The sequence below is a fragment of the Oncorhynchus keta genome, unplaced genomic scaffold (genome assembly GCF_023373465.1).
Source record: "Oncorhynchus keta strain PuntledgeMale-10-30-2019 unplaced genomic scaffold, Oket_V2 Un_contig_6200_pilon_pilon, whole genome shotgun sequence".
In the NCBI taxonomy this organism is placed as follows: domain Eukaryota; kingdom Metazoa; phylum Chordata; class Actinopteri; order Salmoniformes; family Salmonidae; genus Oncorhynchus; species Oncorhynchus keta.
This window is the reverse complement of record NW_026288732.1, coordinates 168,559-189,099: the sequence shown is the minus strand read 5'-3', so window position 1 is coordinate 189,099 and position 20,541 is coordinate 168,559. Positions and strand designations below refer to the sequence as shown.

Genomic DNA, 20,541 nt, shown 5'->3' with positions numbered 1-20,541 from the left:
ACACCAGCAGTATGGTCTCAGAACAGCTCCCCTCCTAAAGGACACCAGCAGTATGGTCTCAGAACAGCTCCCCTCCTAAAGGACACCAGCAGTATGGTCTCAGAACAGCTCCCCTCCTAAAGGACACCAGCAGTATGGTCTCAGAAAAGGACAGCAGTATGGTCTCAGAACAGCTCCTAAAGGACACCAGCAGTATGGTCTCAGAACAGCTCCCTCCTAAAGGACACCAGCAGTATGGTCTCAGAACAGCTCCCCTCCTAAAGGACACCAGCAGTATGGTCTCAGAACAGCTCCAGCCCCCTCCTAAAGGACACCAGCAGTATGGTCTCAGAACAGCTCCCTCCTAAAGGACACCAGCAGTATGGTCTCAGAACAGCTCCTCCTAAAGGACACCAGCAGTATGGTCTCAGAACAGCTCCCCCTCACCAAAGTATGGTCTCAGAACAGCTCCCCTCCTAAAGGACACCAGCAGTATGGTCTCAGAACAGCTCCCCTCCTAAAGGACACCAGCAGTATGGTCTCAGAACAGCTCCCCTAAAGGACACCAGCAGTATGGTCTCAGAACAGCTCCCTCCTAAAGGACACCAGCAGTATGGTCTCAGAACAGCTCCCCTCCTAAAGGACACCAGCAGTATGGTCTCAGAACAGCTCCCCTCCTAAAGGACACCAGCAGTATGGTCTCAGAACAGCTCCCCCCTAAAGGACACCAGCAGTATGGTCTCAGAACAGCTCCCTCCTAAAGGACACCAGCAGTATGGTCTCAGAACAGCTCCCCTCCTAAAGGACACCAGCAGTATGGTCTCAGAACAGCTCCCTCCTAAAGGACACCAGCAGTATGGTCTCAGAACAGCTCCTTCCTAAAGGACACCAGCAGTATGGTCTCAGAACAGCTCTCCTAAAGGACACCAGCAGTCCTCAGAACAGCTCTCCTCCTCCTAAAGGACACCAGCTCAGAGTATGGTCTCAGAACAGCTCCCCTCCTAAAGGACACCAGCAGTCTGGTCTGAACTGGACTCAGGACCAATACAACACCTCATTACTGATGACTGGACCTCCTGATACTGGACCAATACAACACCTCATTACTGGACCAATACAACACCTCATTACTGTGATGGACCAATCAACACCTCATTACTGATGACTGGCCAATACAACACCTCATTACTGATGACTGGACCAATACAACACCTCATTACTGATGACTGGACCAATACAACACCTCATTACTGACCAATACAACACCTCATGATCTCCAATACAACACCTCATTACTGATGACTGGACCAATACAACACACCTGGACCAATACAACACCTCATTACTGATGAAGGACAATACAACACCTCATTACTGATGACTGGACCAATACAACACCTCATTACTGATGACTGGACCAATACAACACCTCATTACTGATGACTGGACCAATACAACACCTCATTACTGATGACTGGACCAATACAACACCTCATTACTGATGACTGGACTGATACAACACCTCATTACTGGATGACTGGACCAATACAACACCTCATTACTGATGACTGGACCAATACAACACCTCATTACTGATGACTGGACCAATACAACACCTCATTACTGATGACTGGACCAATACAACACCTCATTACTGATGACTGGACCAATACAACACCTCATTACTGATGACTGGACCAATACAACACCTCATTACTGATGTCTGGACCAATACAACACCTCATTACTGATGACTGGACCAATACAACACCTCATTACTGGACCAATACAACACCTCATTACTGATGACTGGACCAATACAACACCTCATTACTGATGACTGGACCAATACAACACCTCATTACTGATGACTGGACCAATACAACACCTCATTACTGATGACTGGACCAATACAACACCTCATTACTGATGACTGGACCAATACAACACCTCATTACTGATGACTGGACCAATACAACACCTCAATACAACACCTTACTGATGTCTGGACCAATACAACACCTCATTACTGATGACTGGACCAATACAACACCTCATTACTGATGACTGGACCAATACAACACCTCATTACTGATGATGACTGGACCAATACAACACCTCATTACTGATGACTGGACCAATACAACACCTCATTACTGATGACTGGACCAATACAACACCTCATTACTGATGACTGGACCAATACAACACCTCATTACTGATGACTGGACCAATACAACACCTCATTACTGATGACTGGACCAATACAACACCTCATTACTGATGACTGGACCAATACAACACCTCATTACTGATGACTGGACCAATACAACACCTCATTACTGATGTCTGGACCAATACAACACCTCATTACTGATGACTGGACCAATACAACACCTCATTACTGATGACTGGACCAATACAACACCTCATTACTGATGACTGGACCAATACAACACCTCATTACTGGACCAATACAACACCTCATTACTGATGACTGGACCAATACAACACCTCATTACTGATGACTGGACCAATACAACACCTCATTACTGATGACTGGACCAATACAACACCTCATTACTGATGTCTGGACTCAATACAACACCTCATACTGATGACTGGACCAATACAACACCTCATTACTGATGACTGGACCAATACAACACCTCATTACTGATGACTGGACCAATACAACACCTCATTACTGATGACTGGACCAATACAACACCTCATTACTGATGACTGGACCAATACAACACCTCATTACTGGACCAATACAACACCTCATTACTGATGACTGGACCAATACAACACCTCATTACTGATGACTGGACCAATACAACACCTCATTACTGATGTCTGGACCAATACAACACCTCATTACTGATGACTGGACCAATACAACACCTCATTACTGATGACTGGACCAATACAACACCTCATTACTGATGACTGGACCAATACAACACCTCATTACTGATGACTGGACCAATACAACACCTCATTACTGATGACTGGACCAATACAACACCTCATTACTGATGACTGGACCAATACAACACCTCATTACTGATGACTGGACCAATACAACACCTCATTACTGATGACTGGACCAATACAACACCTCATTACTGATGACTGGACCAATACAACACCTCATTACTGACTGATGGACTGGACCAATACAACACCTCATTACTGATGACTGGACCAATACAACACCTCATTACTGATGACTGGACCAATACAACACCTCATTACTGATGACTGGACCAATACAACACCTCATTACTGATGACTGGACCAATACAACACCTCATTACTGATGACTGGACCAATACAACACCTCATTACTGATGGACCAATACAACACCTCATTGATGACTGGACCAATACAACACCTCATTACTGATGACTGGACACATGACTGGACCAATCATTACTGATGACTGGACCAATACAACACCTCATTACTGATGACTGGACAATACAACACCTCATTACTGATGACTCAATTTGTACAACACCTCATTACTCTGGATAAGAGCTGTCTGCAAATGACTTAAATCATAAATGTAAATGTACCAATACAACACCTCATTACTGATGACTGGACCAATACAACACCTCATTACTGATGACTGGACCAATACAACACCTCATTACTGGTCTCATGACTGGACCAATACAACACCTCATTACTGATGATTACTGATGACTGGACCAATACAACACCTCATGTTCACTGATTGTATCAAGTCTGGACCAATACAACACCTCATTACTGATGACTGGATAAACACCTCATAGGATGTTACATTGTATCAAGTCTATATGGTTTATAAAGACCCTAGGATGTTACATTGTATCAAGTCTATATGGTTTATAAAGACCCTAGGATGTTACATTGTATCAAGTCTTATATGGTTTATAAAGACCCTAGGATGTTACATTGTACAAGACTGGACCAATTATAAAGACCCATAGGATGTTACATTGTATCAAGTCTATATGGTTTATAAAGACCCTAGGATGTTACATTGTATCAAGTCTATATGGTTTATAAAGACCCTAGGATGTTACATTGTATCAAGTCTATATGGTTTATAAAGACCCTAGGATGTTACATTGTATCAAGTCTATATGGTTTATAAAGACCCTAGGATGTTACATTGTATCAAGTCTATATGGTTTATAAAGACCCTAGGATGTTACATTGTATCAAGTCTATATGGTTTATAAAGACCCTAGGATGTTACATTGTATCAGGTCTACATGGTTTATAAAGACCCTAGGATGTTACATTGTATCAAGTCTATATGGTTTATAAATACCCTAGGATGTTACATTGTATCAGGTCTATATGGTTTATAAAGACCCTAGGATGTTACATTGTATCAAGTCTATATGGTTTATAAAGACCCTAGGATGTTACATTGTATCAAGTCTATATGGTTTATAAAGACCCTAGGATGTTACATTGTATCAGGTCTATATGGTTTATAAAGACCCTAGGATGTTACATTGTATCAAGTCTATATGGTTTATAAAGACCCTAGGATGTTACATTGTATCAAGTCTACATGGTTTATAAAGACCCTAGGATGTTACATTGTATCAAGTCTATATGGTTTATAAAGACCCTAGGATGTTACATTGTATCAAGTCTACATGGTTTATAAAGACCCTAGGATGTTACATTGTATCAAGTCTATATGGTTTATAAAGACCCTAGAATGTTACATTGTATCAAGTCTACATGGTTTATAAAGACCCTAGGATGTTACATTGTATCAAGTCTATATGGTTTATAAAGACCCTAGGATGTTACATTGTATCAGGTCTATATGGTTTATAAAGACCCTAGGATGTTACATTGTATCAATGAGAACCCCTGCTGTTATGCCGTAGCCTCTGGCCTGCAGCACCATGTACCCATCCTGTTGTCTGTTTGGAAATGATGTAGTGCCCGAGTCGAGGCCCTATTCAGTCTTGATGGAACGGGAATCTCATTCTAGTCAGACAGGTGGGATCGGAATGTAACCTGATTCAGGGCTGGATACACTGTATCGTAAGCCTATAGTTGTGATATATATGATACCAGGAGCTGTATCCTTCCGTTCTACCTCTCTCTGCTCGAGGATGATGTCAGTCTACTGATGCTGACATAAAGTGGAATCACAGAGCGAGCCCCCCCCCCCCCCACACACACACACACACACACACAGCCTCACAGTCGAATGACCCAATTTAGCCTGGAGAAACATTACAGAACCCAGACCCAGCATGCCATACCGTGTTATCTCCAGACGTGGACCACATTTAGCACGATAATAGGAATAAAAGTATTAGAACGGTGGTGTTTTATCCATAAACACACGTTGAAAGGTTATCCTCGGGACATTAGAGCAGAGGCTGTTCCGCTCCAGCCCAGACAGTCATGCTTCATGTGCCGTCAGACATGCGGACCATCTCTCTCTCTATTGATCAGTAATTATTGAATAGAAACGGGTTCTTACCTGGATAGAGCACAGCAGATATAAAACGCGAGGCACCGATGAGATCATGGTATCTCTACTGTTGTTCATGTAAAGGAGTCGATCGGGCTTCTGTTCTCAAGGGCTCGCCTGAGATTTGCACATCCAGACAATGGCGAATTTTCTGCACCAACAGACCACCGAGCTATCCTCTCTCTCTCCGCAGACCCTGGGTGCACAATAGTCTCCGCTCTCTCCCCTCTCGGTCCTCCTAAACGTCCGTTTAGATCATCCACTTGGTGCCGTTCCTGTGTCAGAACGCCCCGATATGGGCCATATCGGAAACGTAGGGTGTCGATTTTTCAACAGCCGTCCTAACATCCGCGATGGGTCGGAGAAATGGATGGAGGGAGTAACGCGGCAGTGGCCATAATTTGAGGGACGAAACGAGCAGAGGCAGCCTGATCCTACAAAACGGAAGGAGAGCAGAGACAGAGGCTGCATTCTTCCCCCTCTCTCTCTCTCTCTTTCTCTCTCTCTTTCTCTTTCTCCAACGCCCCGCCCAAATCTGTACTGAGGGAGGCTGGAACAGCACCAGCTAGTCTACTATCACCATCAGATAGAATGATGAATGGAAAGAGGGAGGGAGGAACAGCACCAGCTAGCTACTATCACCATCAGATAGAATGATGAATGGAAAGAGGGAGGGAGGAACAGCACCAGCTAGCTACTATCACCATCAGATAGAATGATGAATGGAAAGAGGGAGGGAGGAACAGCACCAGCTAGCTACTATCACCATCAGATAGAATGATGAATGGAGAGAGGGAGGGAGGAACAGCACCAGCTAGTCTACTATCACCATCAGATAGAATGATGAATGGAGGGAGGGAGGGAAGAACAGCACCAGCTAGCTACTATCACCATCAGATAGAATGATGAATGGAGAGAGGGAGGGAGGGAGGAACAGCACCAGCTAGCTACTATCACCATCAGATAGAAGGATGAATGGAGAGAGGGAGGGAGGAACAGCACCAGCTAGCTACTATCACCATCAGATAGAATGATGAATGGAGAGAGGGAGGGAGGAACAGCACCAGCTAGCTACTATCACCATCAGATAGAAGGATGAATGGAGAGAGGGAGGGAGGGAGGAACAGCACCAGCTAGTCTACTATCACCATCAGATAGAAGGATGAATGGAGAGAGGGAGGGAGGGAGGAACAGCACCAGCTAGCTACTATCACCATCAGATAGAAGGATGAATGGAGAGAGGGAGGGAAGAACAGCACCAGCTAGCTACTATCACCATCAGATAGAAGGATGAATGGAGAGAGGGAGGGAGGGAGGAACAGCACCAGCTAGCTACTATCACCATCAGATAGAAGGATGAATGGAGAGAGGGAGGGAGGGAGGAACAGCACCAGCTAGCTACTATCACCATCAGATAGAAGGATGAATGGAGAGAGGGAGGGAAGAACAGCACCAGCTAGCTACTATCACCATCAGATAGAAGGATGAATGGAGAGAGGGAGGGAGGAACAGCACCAGCTAGCTACTATCACCATCAGATAGAAGGATGAATGGAGAGAGGGAGGGAGGAACAGCACCAGCTAGTCTACTATCACCATCAGATAGAAGGATGAATGGAAAGAGGGAGGGAGGAACAGCACCAGCTAGCTACTATCACCATCAGATAGAAGGATGAATGGAGAGAGGGAGGGAGGAACAGCACCAGCTAGCTACTATCACCATCAGATAGAATGATGAATGGAGAGAGGGAGGGAGGAACAGCACCAGCTAGCTACTATCACCATCAGATAGAAGGATGAATGGAGAGAGGGAGAGGGGAGGGAGGAACAGCACCAGCTAGCTACTATCACCATCAGATAGAATGATGAATGGAGAGAGGGAGGGAGGAACAGCACCAGCTAGCTACTATCACCATCAGATAGAAGGATGAATGGAGAGAGGGAGGGAGGAACAGCACCAGCTAGCTACTATCACCATCAGATAGAAGGATGAATGGAGAGGGGAGGGAGGGAGGAACAGCACCAGCTAGCTACTATCACCATCAGATAGAATGATGAATGGAGAGAGGGAGGGAGGAGGAGGAACAGCACCAGCTAGCTACTATCACCATCAGATAGAAGGATGAATGGAGAGAGGGAGGGAGGAACAGCACCAGCTAGTCTACTATCACCATCAGATAGAAGGATGAATGGAGGGAGAGGGAGGGAGGAACAGCACCAGCTAGCTACTATCACCATCAGATAGAAGGATGAATGGAGAGAGGAGAGAGGGAGGGAGGAACAGCACCAGCTAGCTACTATCACCATCAGATAGAAGGATGAATGGAGAGAGGGAGGGAGGAACAGCACCAGCTAGCTACTATCACCATCAGATAGAAGGATGAATGGAGGGAGAGGGAGGAGGAACAGCACCAGCTAGCTACTATCACCATCAGATAGAAGGATGAATGGAGAGAGGGAAGGGAGGAACAGCACCAGCTAGCTACTATCACCATCAGATAGAATGATGAATGGAGAGAGGGAGGGAGGGAGGAACAGCACCAGCTAGCTACTATCACCATCAGATAGAATGATGAATGGAGAGAGGGAGGGAGGGAGGAACAGCACCAGCTAGCTACTATCACCATCAGATAGAAGGATGAATGGAGGGAGGGAGGGAGGAACAGCACCAGCTAGCTACTATCACCATCAGATAGAATGATGAATGGAGAGAGGGAGGGAGGAACAGCACCAGCTAGCTACTATCACCATCAGATAGAAGGATGAATGGAGAGAGGGAGGGAGGAACAGCACCAGCTAGCTACTATCACCATCAGATAGAAGGATGAATGGAGGAGGGAGGGAGGAACAGCACCAGCTAGCTACTATCACCATCAGATAGAATGATGAATGGAGAGAGGGAGGGAGGAACAGCACCAGCTAGTCTACTATCACCATCAGATAGAATGATGAATGGAGAGAGGGAGGGAGGAACAGCACCAGCTAGCTACTATCACCATCAGATAGAATGATGAATGGAGAGAGGGAGGGAGGAACAGCACCAGCTAGCTACTATCACCATCAGATAGAAGGATGAATGGAGAGAGGGAGGGAGGAACAGCACCAGCTAGCTACTATCACCATCAGATAGAAGGATGAATGGAGAGAGGGAGGGAGGAACAGCACCAGCTAGCTACTATCACCATCAGATAGAAGGATGAATGGAGAGAGGGAGGGAGGAACAGCACCAGCTAGCTACTATCACCATCAGATAGAAGGATGAATGGAGAGAGGGAGGGAGGGAGGAACAGCACCAGCTAGCTACTATCACCATCAGATAGAATGATGAATGGAGAGAGGGAGGGAGGAACAGCACCAGCTAGCTACTATCACCATCAGATAGAAGGATGAATGGAGAGAGGGAGGGAGGGAGGAACAGCACCAGCTAGCTACTATCACCATCAGATAGAAGGATGAATGGAGAGAGGGAGGGAGGAACAGCACCAGCTAGCTACTATCACCATCAGATAGAAGGATGAATGGAGAGAGGGAGGGAGGAACAGCACCAGCTAGCTACTATCACCATCAGATAGAAGGATGAATGGAGAGAGGGAGGGAAGAACAGCACCAGCTAGCTACTATCACCATCAGATAGAATGATGAATGGAGAGAGGGAGGGAGGAACAGCACCAGCTAGCTACTATCACCATCAGATAGAAGGATGAATGGAGAGAGGGAGGGAGGAACAGCACCAGCTAGCTACTATCACCATCAGATAGAAGGATGAATGGAGAGAGGGAGGGAGGAACAGCACCAGCTAGCTACTATCACCATCAGATAGAAGGATGAATGGAGAGAGGGAGGGAGGAACAGCACCAGCTAGCTACTATCACCATCAGATAGAAGGATGAATGGAGAGAGGGAGGGAGGAACAGCACCAGCTAGCTACTATCACCATCAGATAGAATGATGAATGGAGAGAGGGAGGGAGGGAGGGAGGAACAGCACCAGCTAGCTACTATCACCATCAGATAGAATGATGAATGGAGAGAGGGAGGGAGGAACAGCACCAGCTAGCTACTATCACCATCAGATAGAAGGATGAATGGAGAGAGGGAGGGAGGAACAGCACCAGCTAGCTACTATCACCATCAGATAGAAGGATGAATGGAGAGAGGGAGGGAGGAACAGCACCAGCTAGCTACTATCACCATCAGATAGAAGGATGAATGGAGAGAGGGAGGGAGGAACAGCACCAGCTAGTCTACTATCACCATCAGATAGAAGGATGAATGGAGAGAGGGAGGGAGGAACAGCACCAGCTAGCTACTATCACCATCAGATAGAAGGATGAATGGAGAGAGGGAGGGAGGAACAGCACCAGCTAGCTACTATCACCATCAGATAGAATGATGAATGGAGAGAGGGAGGGAGGGAGGAACAGCACCAGCTAGCTACTATCACCATCAGATAGAAGGATGAATGGAGAGAGGGAGGGAGGAACAGCACCAGCTAGCTACTATCACCATCAGATAGAAGGATGAATGGAGAGAGGGAGGGAGGAACAGCACCAGCTAGTCTACTATCACCATCAGATAGAATGATGAATGGAGAGAGGGAGGGAGGAACAGCACCAGCTAGCTACTATCACCATCAGATAGAAGGATGAATGGAGAGAGGGAGGGAGGAACAGCACCAGCTAGCTACTATCACCATCAGATAGAATGATGAATGGAGAGAGGGAGGGAGGAACAGCACCAGCTAGCTACTATCACCATCAGATAGAAGGATGAATGGAGAGAGGGAGGGAGGAACAGCACCAGCTAGCTACTATCACCATCAGATAGAAGGATGAATGGAGAGAGGGAGGGAGGAACAGCACCAGCTAGCTACTATCACCATCAGATAGAAGGATGAATGGAGAGAGGGAGGGAGGAAGAACAGCACCAGCTAGCTACTATCACCATCAGATAGAATGATGAATGGAGAGAGAGGGAGGGAGGAACAGCACCAGCTAGCTACTATCACCATCAGATAGAATGATGAATGGAGAGAGGGAGGGAGGAACAGCACCAGCTAGCTACTATCACCATCAGATAGAAGGATGAATGGAGGGAGGGAGGGAGGAACAGCACCAGCTAGTCTACTATCACCATCAGATAGAAGGATGAATGGAGAGAGGGAGGGAGGAACAGCACCAGCTAGCTACTATCACCATCAGATAGAAGGATGAATGGAGAGAGGGAGGGAGGAACAGCACCAGCTAGCTACTATCACCATCAGATAGAAGGATGAATGGAGAGAGGGAGGGAGGAACAGCACCAGCTAGCTACTATCACCATCAGATAGAAGGATGAATGGAGAGAGGGAGGGAGGAACAGCACCAGCTAGCTACTATCACCATCAGATAGAAGGATGAATGGAGAGAGGGAGGGAGGAACAGCACCAGCTAGCTACTATCACCATCAGATAGAAGGATGAATGGAGAGAGGGAGGGAGGAACAGCACCAGCTAGCTACTATCACCATCAGATAGAATGATGAATGGAGAGAGGGAGGGAGGAACAGCACCAGCTAGCTACTATCACCATCAGATAGAAGGATGAATGGAGAGAGGGAGGGAGGAACAGCACCAGCTAGCTACTATCACCATCAGATAGAAGGATGAATGGAGGGAGGGAGGGAGGAACAGCACCAGCTAGCTACTATCACCATCAGATAGAAGGATGAATGGAGGGAGGGAGGGAGGAACAGCACCAGCTAGCTACTATCACCATCAGATAGAAGGATGAATGGAGGGAGGGAGGGAGGGAGGAACAGCACCAGCTAGTCTACTATCACCATCAGATAGAAGGATGAATGGAGGGAGGGAGGGAGGGAGGAACAGCACCAGCTAGCTACTATCACCATCAGATAGAAGGATGAATGGAGAGAGGGAGGGAGGAACAGCACCAGCTAGCTACTATCACCATCAGATAGAAGGATGAATGGAGAGAGGGAGGGAGGAACAGCACCAGCTAGCTACTATCACCATCAGATAGAATGATGAATGGAGAGAGGGAGGGAGGAACAGCACCAGCTAGCTACTATCACCATCAGATAGAATGATGAATGGAGAGAGGGAGGGAGGGAGGAACAGCACCAGCTAGCTACTATCACCATCAGATAGAATGATGAATGGAGAGAGGAGGGAGGAACAGCACCAGCTAGCTACTATCACCATCAGATAGAAGGATGAATGGAGAGAGGGAGGGAGGAACAGCACCAGCTAGCTACTATCACCATCAGATAGAATGATGAATGGAGAGAGGGAGGGAGGAACAGCACCAGCTAGCTACTATCACCATCAGATAGAAGGATGAATGGAGAGAGGGAGGGAGGAGGAACAGCACCAGCTAGCTACTATCACCATCAGATAGAATGATGAATGGAGAGAGGGAGGGAGGAACAGCACCAGCTAGCTACTATCACCATCAGATAGAATGATGAATGGAGAGAGGGAGGGAGGAACAGCACCAGCTAGCTACTATCACCATCAGATAGAAGGATGAATGGAGAGAGGGAGGGAGGAACAGCACCAGCTAGTCTACTATCACCATCAGATAGAAGGATGAATGGAGAGAGGGAGGGAGGGAGGAACAGCACCAGCTAGCTACTATCACCATCAGATAGAAGGATGAATGGAGAGAGGGAGGGAGGAACAGCACCAGCTAGCTACTATCACCATCAGATAGAAGGATGAATGGAGAGAGGGAGGGAGGAACAGCACCAGCTAGCTACTATCACCATCAGATAGAATGATGAATGGAGAGAGGGAGGGAGGAACAGCACCAGCTAGCTACTATCACCATCAGATAGAAGGATGAATGGAGAGAGGGAGGGAGGAACAGCACCAGCTAGCTACTATCCCCATCAGATAGAATGATGAATGGAGAGAGGGAGGGAGGGAGGGAGGGAGGGAGGAACAGCACCAGCTAGTCTACTATCACCATCAGATAGAAGGATGAATGGAGAGAGGGAGGGAGGAACAGCACCAGCTAGCTACTATCACCATCAGATAGAATGATGAATGGAGAGAGGGAGGGAAGAACAGCACCAGCTAGCTACTATCACCATCAGATAGAATGATGAATGGAGAGAGGGAGGGAGGAACAGCACCAGCTAGCTACTATCACCATCAGATAGAAGGATGAATGGAGAGAGGGAGGGAGGAACAGCACCAGCTAGCTACTATCACCATCAGATAGAAGGATGAATGGAGAGAGGGAGGGAGGGAGGAACAGCACCAGCTAGCTACTATCACCATCAGATAGAAGGATGAATGGAGAGAGGGAGGGAGGAACAGCACCAGCTAGCTACTATCACCATCAGATAGAAGGATGAATGGAGAGAGGGAGGGAGGGAGGAACAGCACCAGCTAGCTACTATCACCATCAGATAGAATGATGAATGGAGAGAGGGAGGGAGGGAGGAACAGCACCAGCTAGTCTACTATCACCATCAGATAGAAGGATGAATGGAGAGAGGAGGGAGGAACAGCACCAGCTAGCTACTATCACCATCAGATAGAAGGATGAATGGAGAGAGGGAGGGAGGAACAGCACCAGCTAGCTACTATCACCATCAGATAGAATGATGAATGGAGAGAGGGAGGGAGGAACAGCACCAGCTAGCTACTATCCCCATCAGATAGAAGGATGAATGGAGAGAGGAGGGAGGGAAGAACAGCACCAGCTAGCTACTATCACCATCAGATAGAAGGATGAATGGAGAGAGGGAGGGAGGAACAGCACCAGCTAGCTACTATCACCATCAGATAGAAGGATGAATGGAGAGAGGGAGGGAGGAACAGCACCAGCTAGCTACTATCACCATCAGATAGAATGATGAATGGAGAGAGGGAGGGAGGAACAGCACCAGCTAGCTACTATCACCATCAGATAGAAGGATGAATGGAGAGAGGGAGGGAGGGAGGAACAGCACCAGCTAGCTACTATCACCATCAGATAGAAGGATGAATGGAGAGAGGGAGGGAGGGAAGAACAGCACCAGCTAGCTACTATCACCATCAGATAGAAGGATGAATGGAGAGAGGGAGGGAGGAACAGCACCAGCTAGCTACTATCACCATCAGATAGAAGGATGAATGGAGAGAGGGAGGGAGGGAGGAACAGCACCAGCTAGCTACTATCACCATCAGATAGAAGGATGAATGGAGAGAGGGAGGGAGGAACAGCACCAGCTAGCTACTATCACCATCAGATAGAAGGATGAATGGAGAGAGGGAGGGAGGGAAGAACAGCACCAGCTAGCTACTATCACCATCAGATAGAAGGATGAATGGAGAGGGAGGGAGGAACAGCACCAGCTAGCTACTATCACCATCAGATAGAAGGATGAATGGAGAGAGGGAGGGAGGAACAGCACCAGCTAGTCTACTATCACCATCAGATAGAAGGATGAATGGAGAGAGGGAGGGAAGAACAGCACCAGCTAGTCTACTATCACCATCAGATAGAAGGATGAATGGAGAGAGGGAGGGAGGAACAGCACCAGCTAGCTACTATCACCATCAGATAGAAGGATGAATGGAGAGAGGGAGGGAGGAACAGCACCAGCTAGTCTACTATCACCATCAGATAGAAGGATGAATGGAGAGAGGGGGAGGAACAGCACCAGCTAGCTACTATCACCATCAGATAGAAGGATGAATGGAGAGAGGGAGGGAGGAACAGCACCAGCTAGCTACTATCACCATCAGATAGAATGATGAATGGAGAGAGGGAGGGAGGAACAGCACCAGCTAGCTACTATCACCATCAGATAGAAGGATGAATGGAGAGAGGAGGGAGGGAGGAACAGCACCAGCTAGCTACTATCACCATCAGATAGAAGGATGAATGGAGAGAGGGAGGGAGGAACAGCACCAGCTAGCTACTATCACCATCAGATAGAAGGATGAATGGAGAGAGGGAGGGAGGAACAGCACCAGCTAGCTACTATCACCATCAGATAGAAGGATGAATGGAGAGAGGGAGGGAAGAACAGCACCAGCTAGCTACTATCACCATCAGATAGAAGGATGAATGGAGAGAGGGAGGGAGGAACAGCACCAGCTAGCTACTATCACCATCAGATAGAATGATGAATGGAGAGAGGGAGGGAGGAACAGCACCAGCTAGCTACTATCACCATCAGATAGAATGATGAATGGAGAGAGGGAGGGAGGAACAGCACCAGCTAGCTACTATCACCATCAGATAGAAGGATGAATGGAGAGAGGGAGGGAGGAACAGCACCAGCTAGCTACTATCACCATCAGATAGAAGGATGAATGGAGAGAGGGAGGGAGGAACAGCACCAGCTAGCTACTATCACCATCAGATAGAATGATGAATGGAGAGAGGGAGGGAGGAACAGCACCAGCTAGTCTACTATCACCATCAGATAGAATGATGAATGGAGAGAGGGAGGGAGGAACAGCACCAGCTAGCTACTATCACCATCAGATAGAAGGATGAATGGAGAGAGGGAGGGAGGAACAGCACCAGCTAGCTACTATCACCATCAGATAGAATGATGAATGGAGAGAGGGAGGGAAGAACAGCACCAGCTAGCTACTATCACCATCAGATAGAAGGATGAATGGAGAGAGGGAGGGAGGAACAGCACCAGCTAGCTACTATCACCATCAGATAGAAGGATGAATGGAGAGAGGGAGGGAGGGAGGAACAGCACCAGCTAGCTACTATCACCATCAGATAGAAGGATGAATGGAGGGAGGGAGGGAGGAACAGCACCAGCTAGCTACTATCACCATCAGATAGAAGGATGAATGGAGAGAGAGGGAGGGAGGAACAGCACCAGCTAGCTACTATCACCATCAGATAGAATGATGAATGGAGAGAGGGAGGGAGGGAGGAACAGCACCAGCTAGCTACTATCACCATCAGATAGAAGGATGAATGGAGAGAGGAGGGAGGAACAGCACCAGCTAGCTACTATCACCATCAGATAGAAGGATGAATGGAGGGAGGGAGGGAGGAACAGCACCAGCTAGCTACTATCACCATCAGATAGAAGGATGAATGGAGAGAGGGAGGGAGGAACAGCACCAGCTAGCTACTATCACCATCAGATAGAAGGATGAATGGAGAGAGGGAGGGAGGGAGGAACAGCACCAGCTAGCTACTATCACCATCAGATAGAAGGATGAATGGAGAGAGGGAGGGAGGAACAGCACCAGCTAGCTACTATCACCATCAGATAGAAGGATGAATGGAGAGAGGGAGGGAGGAACAGCACCAGCTAGCTACTATCACCATCAGATAGAATGATGAATGGAGGGAGGGAGGGAGGGAGGAACAGCACCAGCTAGCTACTATCACCATCAGATAGAAGGATGAATGGAGAGAGGGAGGGAGGGAGGAACAGCACCAGCTAGCTACTATCACCATCAGATAGAAGGATGAATGGAGAGGGAGGGAGGGAGGGAGGAGGGAGGGACAGGAACAGCAGCTAGCTACTATCACCATCAGATAGAAGGATGAATGGAGAGAGGGAGGGAGGAACAGCACCAGCTAGCTACTATCACCATCAGATAGAAGGATGAATGGAGAGAGGGGGAGGGAAGAACAGCACCAGCTAGCTACTATCACCATCAGATAGAAGGATGAATGGAGAGAGGGAGAGGGAGGAGGAACAGCACCAGCTAGCTACTATCACCATCAGATAGAAGGATGAATGGAGAGAGGAGGGAGGAACAGCACCAGCTAGCTACTATCACCATCAGATAGAAGGATGAATGGAGAGAGGGAGGGAGGAACAGCACCAGCTAGCTACTATCACCATCAGATAGAAGGATGAATGGAGAGAGGGAGGGAGGAACAGCACCAGCTAGCTACTATCACCATCAGATAGAAGGATGAATGGAGAGAGGGAGGGAGGAACAGCACCAGCTAGCTACTATCACCATCAGATAGAAGGATGAATGGAGAGAGGGAGGGAGGAACAGCACCAGCTAGCTACTATCACCATCAGATAGAATGATGAATGGAGAGAGGGAGGGAGGAACAGCACCAGCTAGCTACTATCACCATCAGATAGAAGGATGAATGGAGGGAGGGGGGGGGGAACAGCACCAGCTAGCTACTATCACCATCAGATAGAAGGATGAATGGAGAGAGGGAGGGAGGAACAGCACCAGCTAGCTACTATCACCATCAGATAGAATGATGAATGGAGAGAGGGAGGGAGGAACAGCACCAGCTAGCTACTATCACCATCAGATAGAAGGATGAATGGAGAGAGGGAGGGAGGAACAGCACCAGCTAGCTACTATCACCATCAGATAGAAGGATGAATGGAGAGAGGGAGGGAGGAACAGCACCAGCTAGCTACTATCACCATCAGATAGAAGGATGAATGGAGAGAGGGAGGGAGGGAGGAACAGCACCAGCTAGCTACTATCACCATCAGATAGAAGGATGAATGGAGGGAGGGAGGGAGGGAGGAACAGCACCAGCTAGTCTACTATCACCATCAGATAGAAGGATGAATGGAGGGAGGGAGGGAGGGAGGAACAGCACCAGCTAGCTACTATCACCATCAGATAGAAGGATGAATGGAGAGAGGGAGGGAGGAACAGCACCAGCTAGCTACTATCACCATCAGATAGAAGGATGAATGGAGAGAGGGAGGGAGGAACAGCACCAGCTAGCTACTATCACCATCAGATAGAAGGATGAATGGAGAGAGGGAGGGAGGAACAGCACCAGCTAGCTACTATCACCATCAGATAGAAGGATGAATGGAGAGAGGGAGGGAGGAACAGCACCAGCTAGCTACTATCACCATCAGATAGAAGGATGAATGGAGAGAGGAGGGAGGAACAGCACCAGCTAGCTACTATCACCATCAGATAGAATGATGAATGGAGAGAGGAGGGAGGAACAGCACCAGCTAGCTACTATCACCATCAGATAGAAGGATGAATGGAGAGAGGGAGGGAGGAACAGCACCAGCTAGTCTACTATCACCATCAGATAGAAGGATGAATGGAGAGAGGGAGGGAGGAACAGCACCAGCTAGCTACTATCACCATCAGATAGAAGGATGAATGGAGAGAGGGAGGGAGGAACAGCACCAGCTAGCTACTATCACCATCAGATAGAAGGATGAATGGAGAGAGGGAGGGAGGAACAGCACCAGCTAGCTACTATCACCATCAGATAGAAGGATGAATGGAGAGAGGGAGGGAGGAACAGCACCAGCTAGCTACTATCACCATCAGATAGAATGATGAATGGAGAGAGGGAGGGAGGAAACAGCACCAGCTAGCTACTATCACCATCAGATAGAATGATGAATGGAGAGAGGGAGGGAGGAACAGCACCAGCTAGCTACTATCACCATCAGACAGAAGGATGAATGGAGAGAGGGAGGGAGGAACAGCACCAGCTAGCTACTATCACCATCAGATAGAAGGATGAATGGAGAGAGGGAGGAGGGAGGAACAGCACCAGCTAGCTACTATCACCATCAGATAGAAGGATGAATGGAGAGAGGGAGGGAGGAACAGCACCAGCTAGCTACTATCACCATCAGATAGAAGGATGAATGGAGAGAGGGAGGAGGAACAGCACCAGCTAGCTACTATCACCATCAGATAGAAGGATGAATGGAGAGAGGGAGGGAGGGAAGAACAGCACCAGCTAGCTACTATCACCATCAGATAGAAGGATGAATGGAGAGAGAGAGGGAGGAACAGCACCAGCTAGTCTACTATCACCATCAGATAGAAGGATGAATGGAGAGAGGGAGGGAGGAACAGCACCAGCTAGCTACTATCATCATCAGATAGAAGGATGAATGGAGAGAGGGGGAGGAACAGCACCAGCTAGCTACTATCACCATCAGATAGAAGGATGAATGGAGAGAGGGAGGGAGGGAAGAACAGCACCAGCTAGCTACTATCACCATCAGATAGAAGGATGAATGGAGAGAGGGAGGGAGGAACAGCACCAGCTAGCTACTATCACCATCAGATAGAAGGATGAATGGAGAGAGGGAGGGAGGAACAGCACCAGCTAGCTACTATCACCATCAGATAGAAGGATGAATGGAGAGAGGGAGGGAGGAGGAACAGCACCAGCTAGCTACTATCACCATCAGATAGAAGGATGAATGGAGGGAGAGAGGGAGGAACAGCACCAGCTAGCTACTATCACCATCAGATAGAAGGATGAATGGAGAGAGGGAGGGAGGAACAGCACCAGCTAGTCTACTATCACCATCAGATAGAAGGATGAATGGAGGGAGGGAGGGAGGAACAGCACCAGCTAGCTACTATCACCATCAGATAGAAGGATGAATGGAGGGAGGGAGGGAGGAACAGCACCAGCTAGTCTACTATCACCATCAGATAGAATGATGAATGGAGAGAGGGAGGGAGGAACAGCACCAGCTAGCTACTATCACCATCAGATAGAAGGATGAATGGAGAGAGGGAGGGAGGGAGGAACAGCACCAGCTAGCTACTATCACCATCAGATAGAATGATGAATGGAGAGAGGGAGGGAGGAACAGCACCAGCTAGCTACTATCACCATCAGATAGAAGGATGAATGGAGAGAGGGAGGGAGGGAGGAACAGCACCAGCTAGCTACTATCACCATCAGATAGAAGGATGAATGGAGAGAGGGAGGGAGGGAGGAACAGCACCAGCTAGCTACTATCACCATCAGATAGAAGGATGAATGGAGAGAGGGAGGGAGGAACAGCACCAGCTAGCTACTATCACCATCAGATAGAAGGATGAATGGAGAGAGGGAGGGAGGAACAGCACCAGCTAGCTACTATCACCATCAGATAGAAGGATGAATGGAGAGAGGGAGGGAGGAACAGCACCAGCTAGCTACTATCACCATCAGATAGAAGGATGAATGGAGAGAGGGAGGGAGGGAGGAACAGCACCAGCTAGCTACTATCACCATCAGATAGAAGGATGAATGGAGAGAGGAGGGAGGAACAGCACCAGCTAGCTACTATCACCATCAGATAGAAGGATGAATGGAGAGAGGGAGGGAGGGAGGAACAGCACCAGCTAGCTACTATCACCATCAGATAGAAGGATGAATGGAGAGAGGGAGGGAGGAACAGCACCAGCTAGCTACTATCACCATCAGATAGAAGGATGAATGGAGAGAGGGAGGGAGGAACAGCACCAGCTAGCTACTATCACCATCAGATAGAAGGATGAATGGAGAGAGGGAGGGAGGAACAGCACCAGCTAGCTACTATCACCATCAGATAGAAGGATGAATGGAGAGAGGGAGGGAGGAACAGCACCAGCTAGCTACTATCACCATCAGATAGAAGGATGAATGGAGAGAGGGAGGGAGGAACAGCACCAGCTAGCTACTATCACCATCAGATAGAAGGATGAATGGAGAGAGGGAGGGAGGGAGGAACAGCACCAGCTAGTCTACTATCACCATCAGATAGAAGGATGAATGGAGGGAGGGAGGGAGGGAGGAACAGCACCAGCTAGCTACTATCACCATCAGATAGAAGGATGAATGGAGAGAGGGAGGGAGGAACAGCACCAGCTAGCTACTATCACCATCAGATAGAAGGATGAATGGAGAGAGGGAGGGAAGAACAGCACCAGCTAGCTACTATCACCATCAGATAGAAGGATGAATGGAGAGAGGGAGGGAGGAACAGCACCAGCTAGCTACTATCACCATCAGATAGAAGGATGAATGGAGAGAGGGAGGGAGGAACAGCACCAGCTAGCTACTATCACCATCAGATAGAAGGATGAATGGAGAGAGGGAGGGAGGGAGGAACAGCACCAGCTAGCTACTATCACCATCAGATAGAAGGATGAATGGAGAGAGGGAGGGAGGAACAGCACCAGCTAGCTACTATCACCATCAGATAGAAGGATGAATGGAGAGAGGGAGGGAGGAACAGCACCAGCTAGCTACTATCACCATCAGATAGAAGGATGAATGGAGAGAGGGAGGGAAGAACAGCACCAGCTAGCTACTATCACCATCAGATAGA

At 48.1% G+C, this 20,541-nt stretch overlaps 1 pseudogene; it reads right to left on the bottom strand.

Moving 5' to 3' along the window:
- LOC127925744 (receptor-type tyrosine-protein phosphatase O-like) overlaps positions 1-5,990 on the bottom strand; it is a 119,208-nt pseudogene extending 113,218 nt beyond the window's left edge.
- Between the last annotated feature and the right edge of the window lie 14,551 nt (positions 5,991-20,541).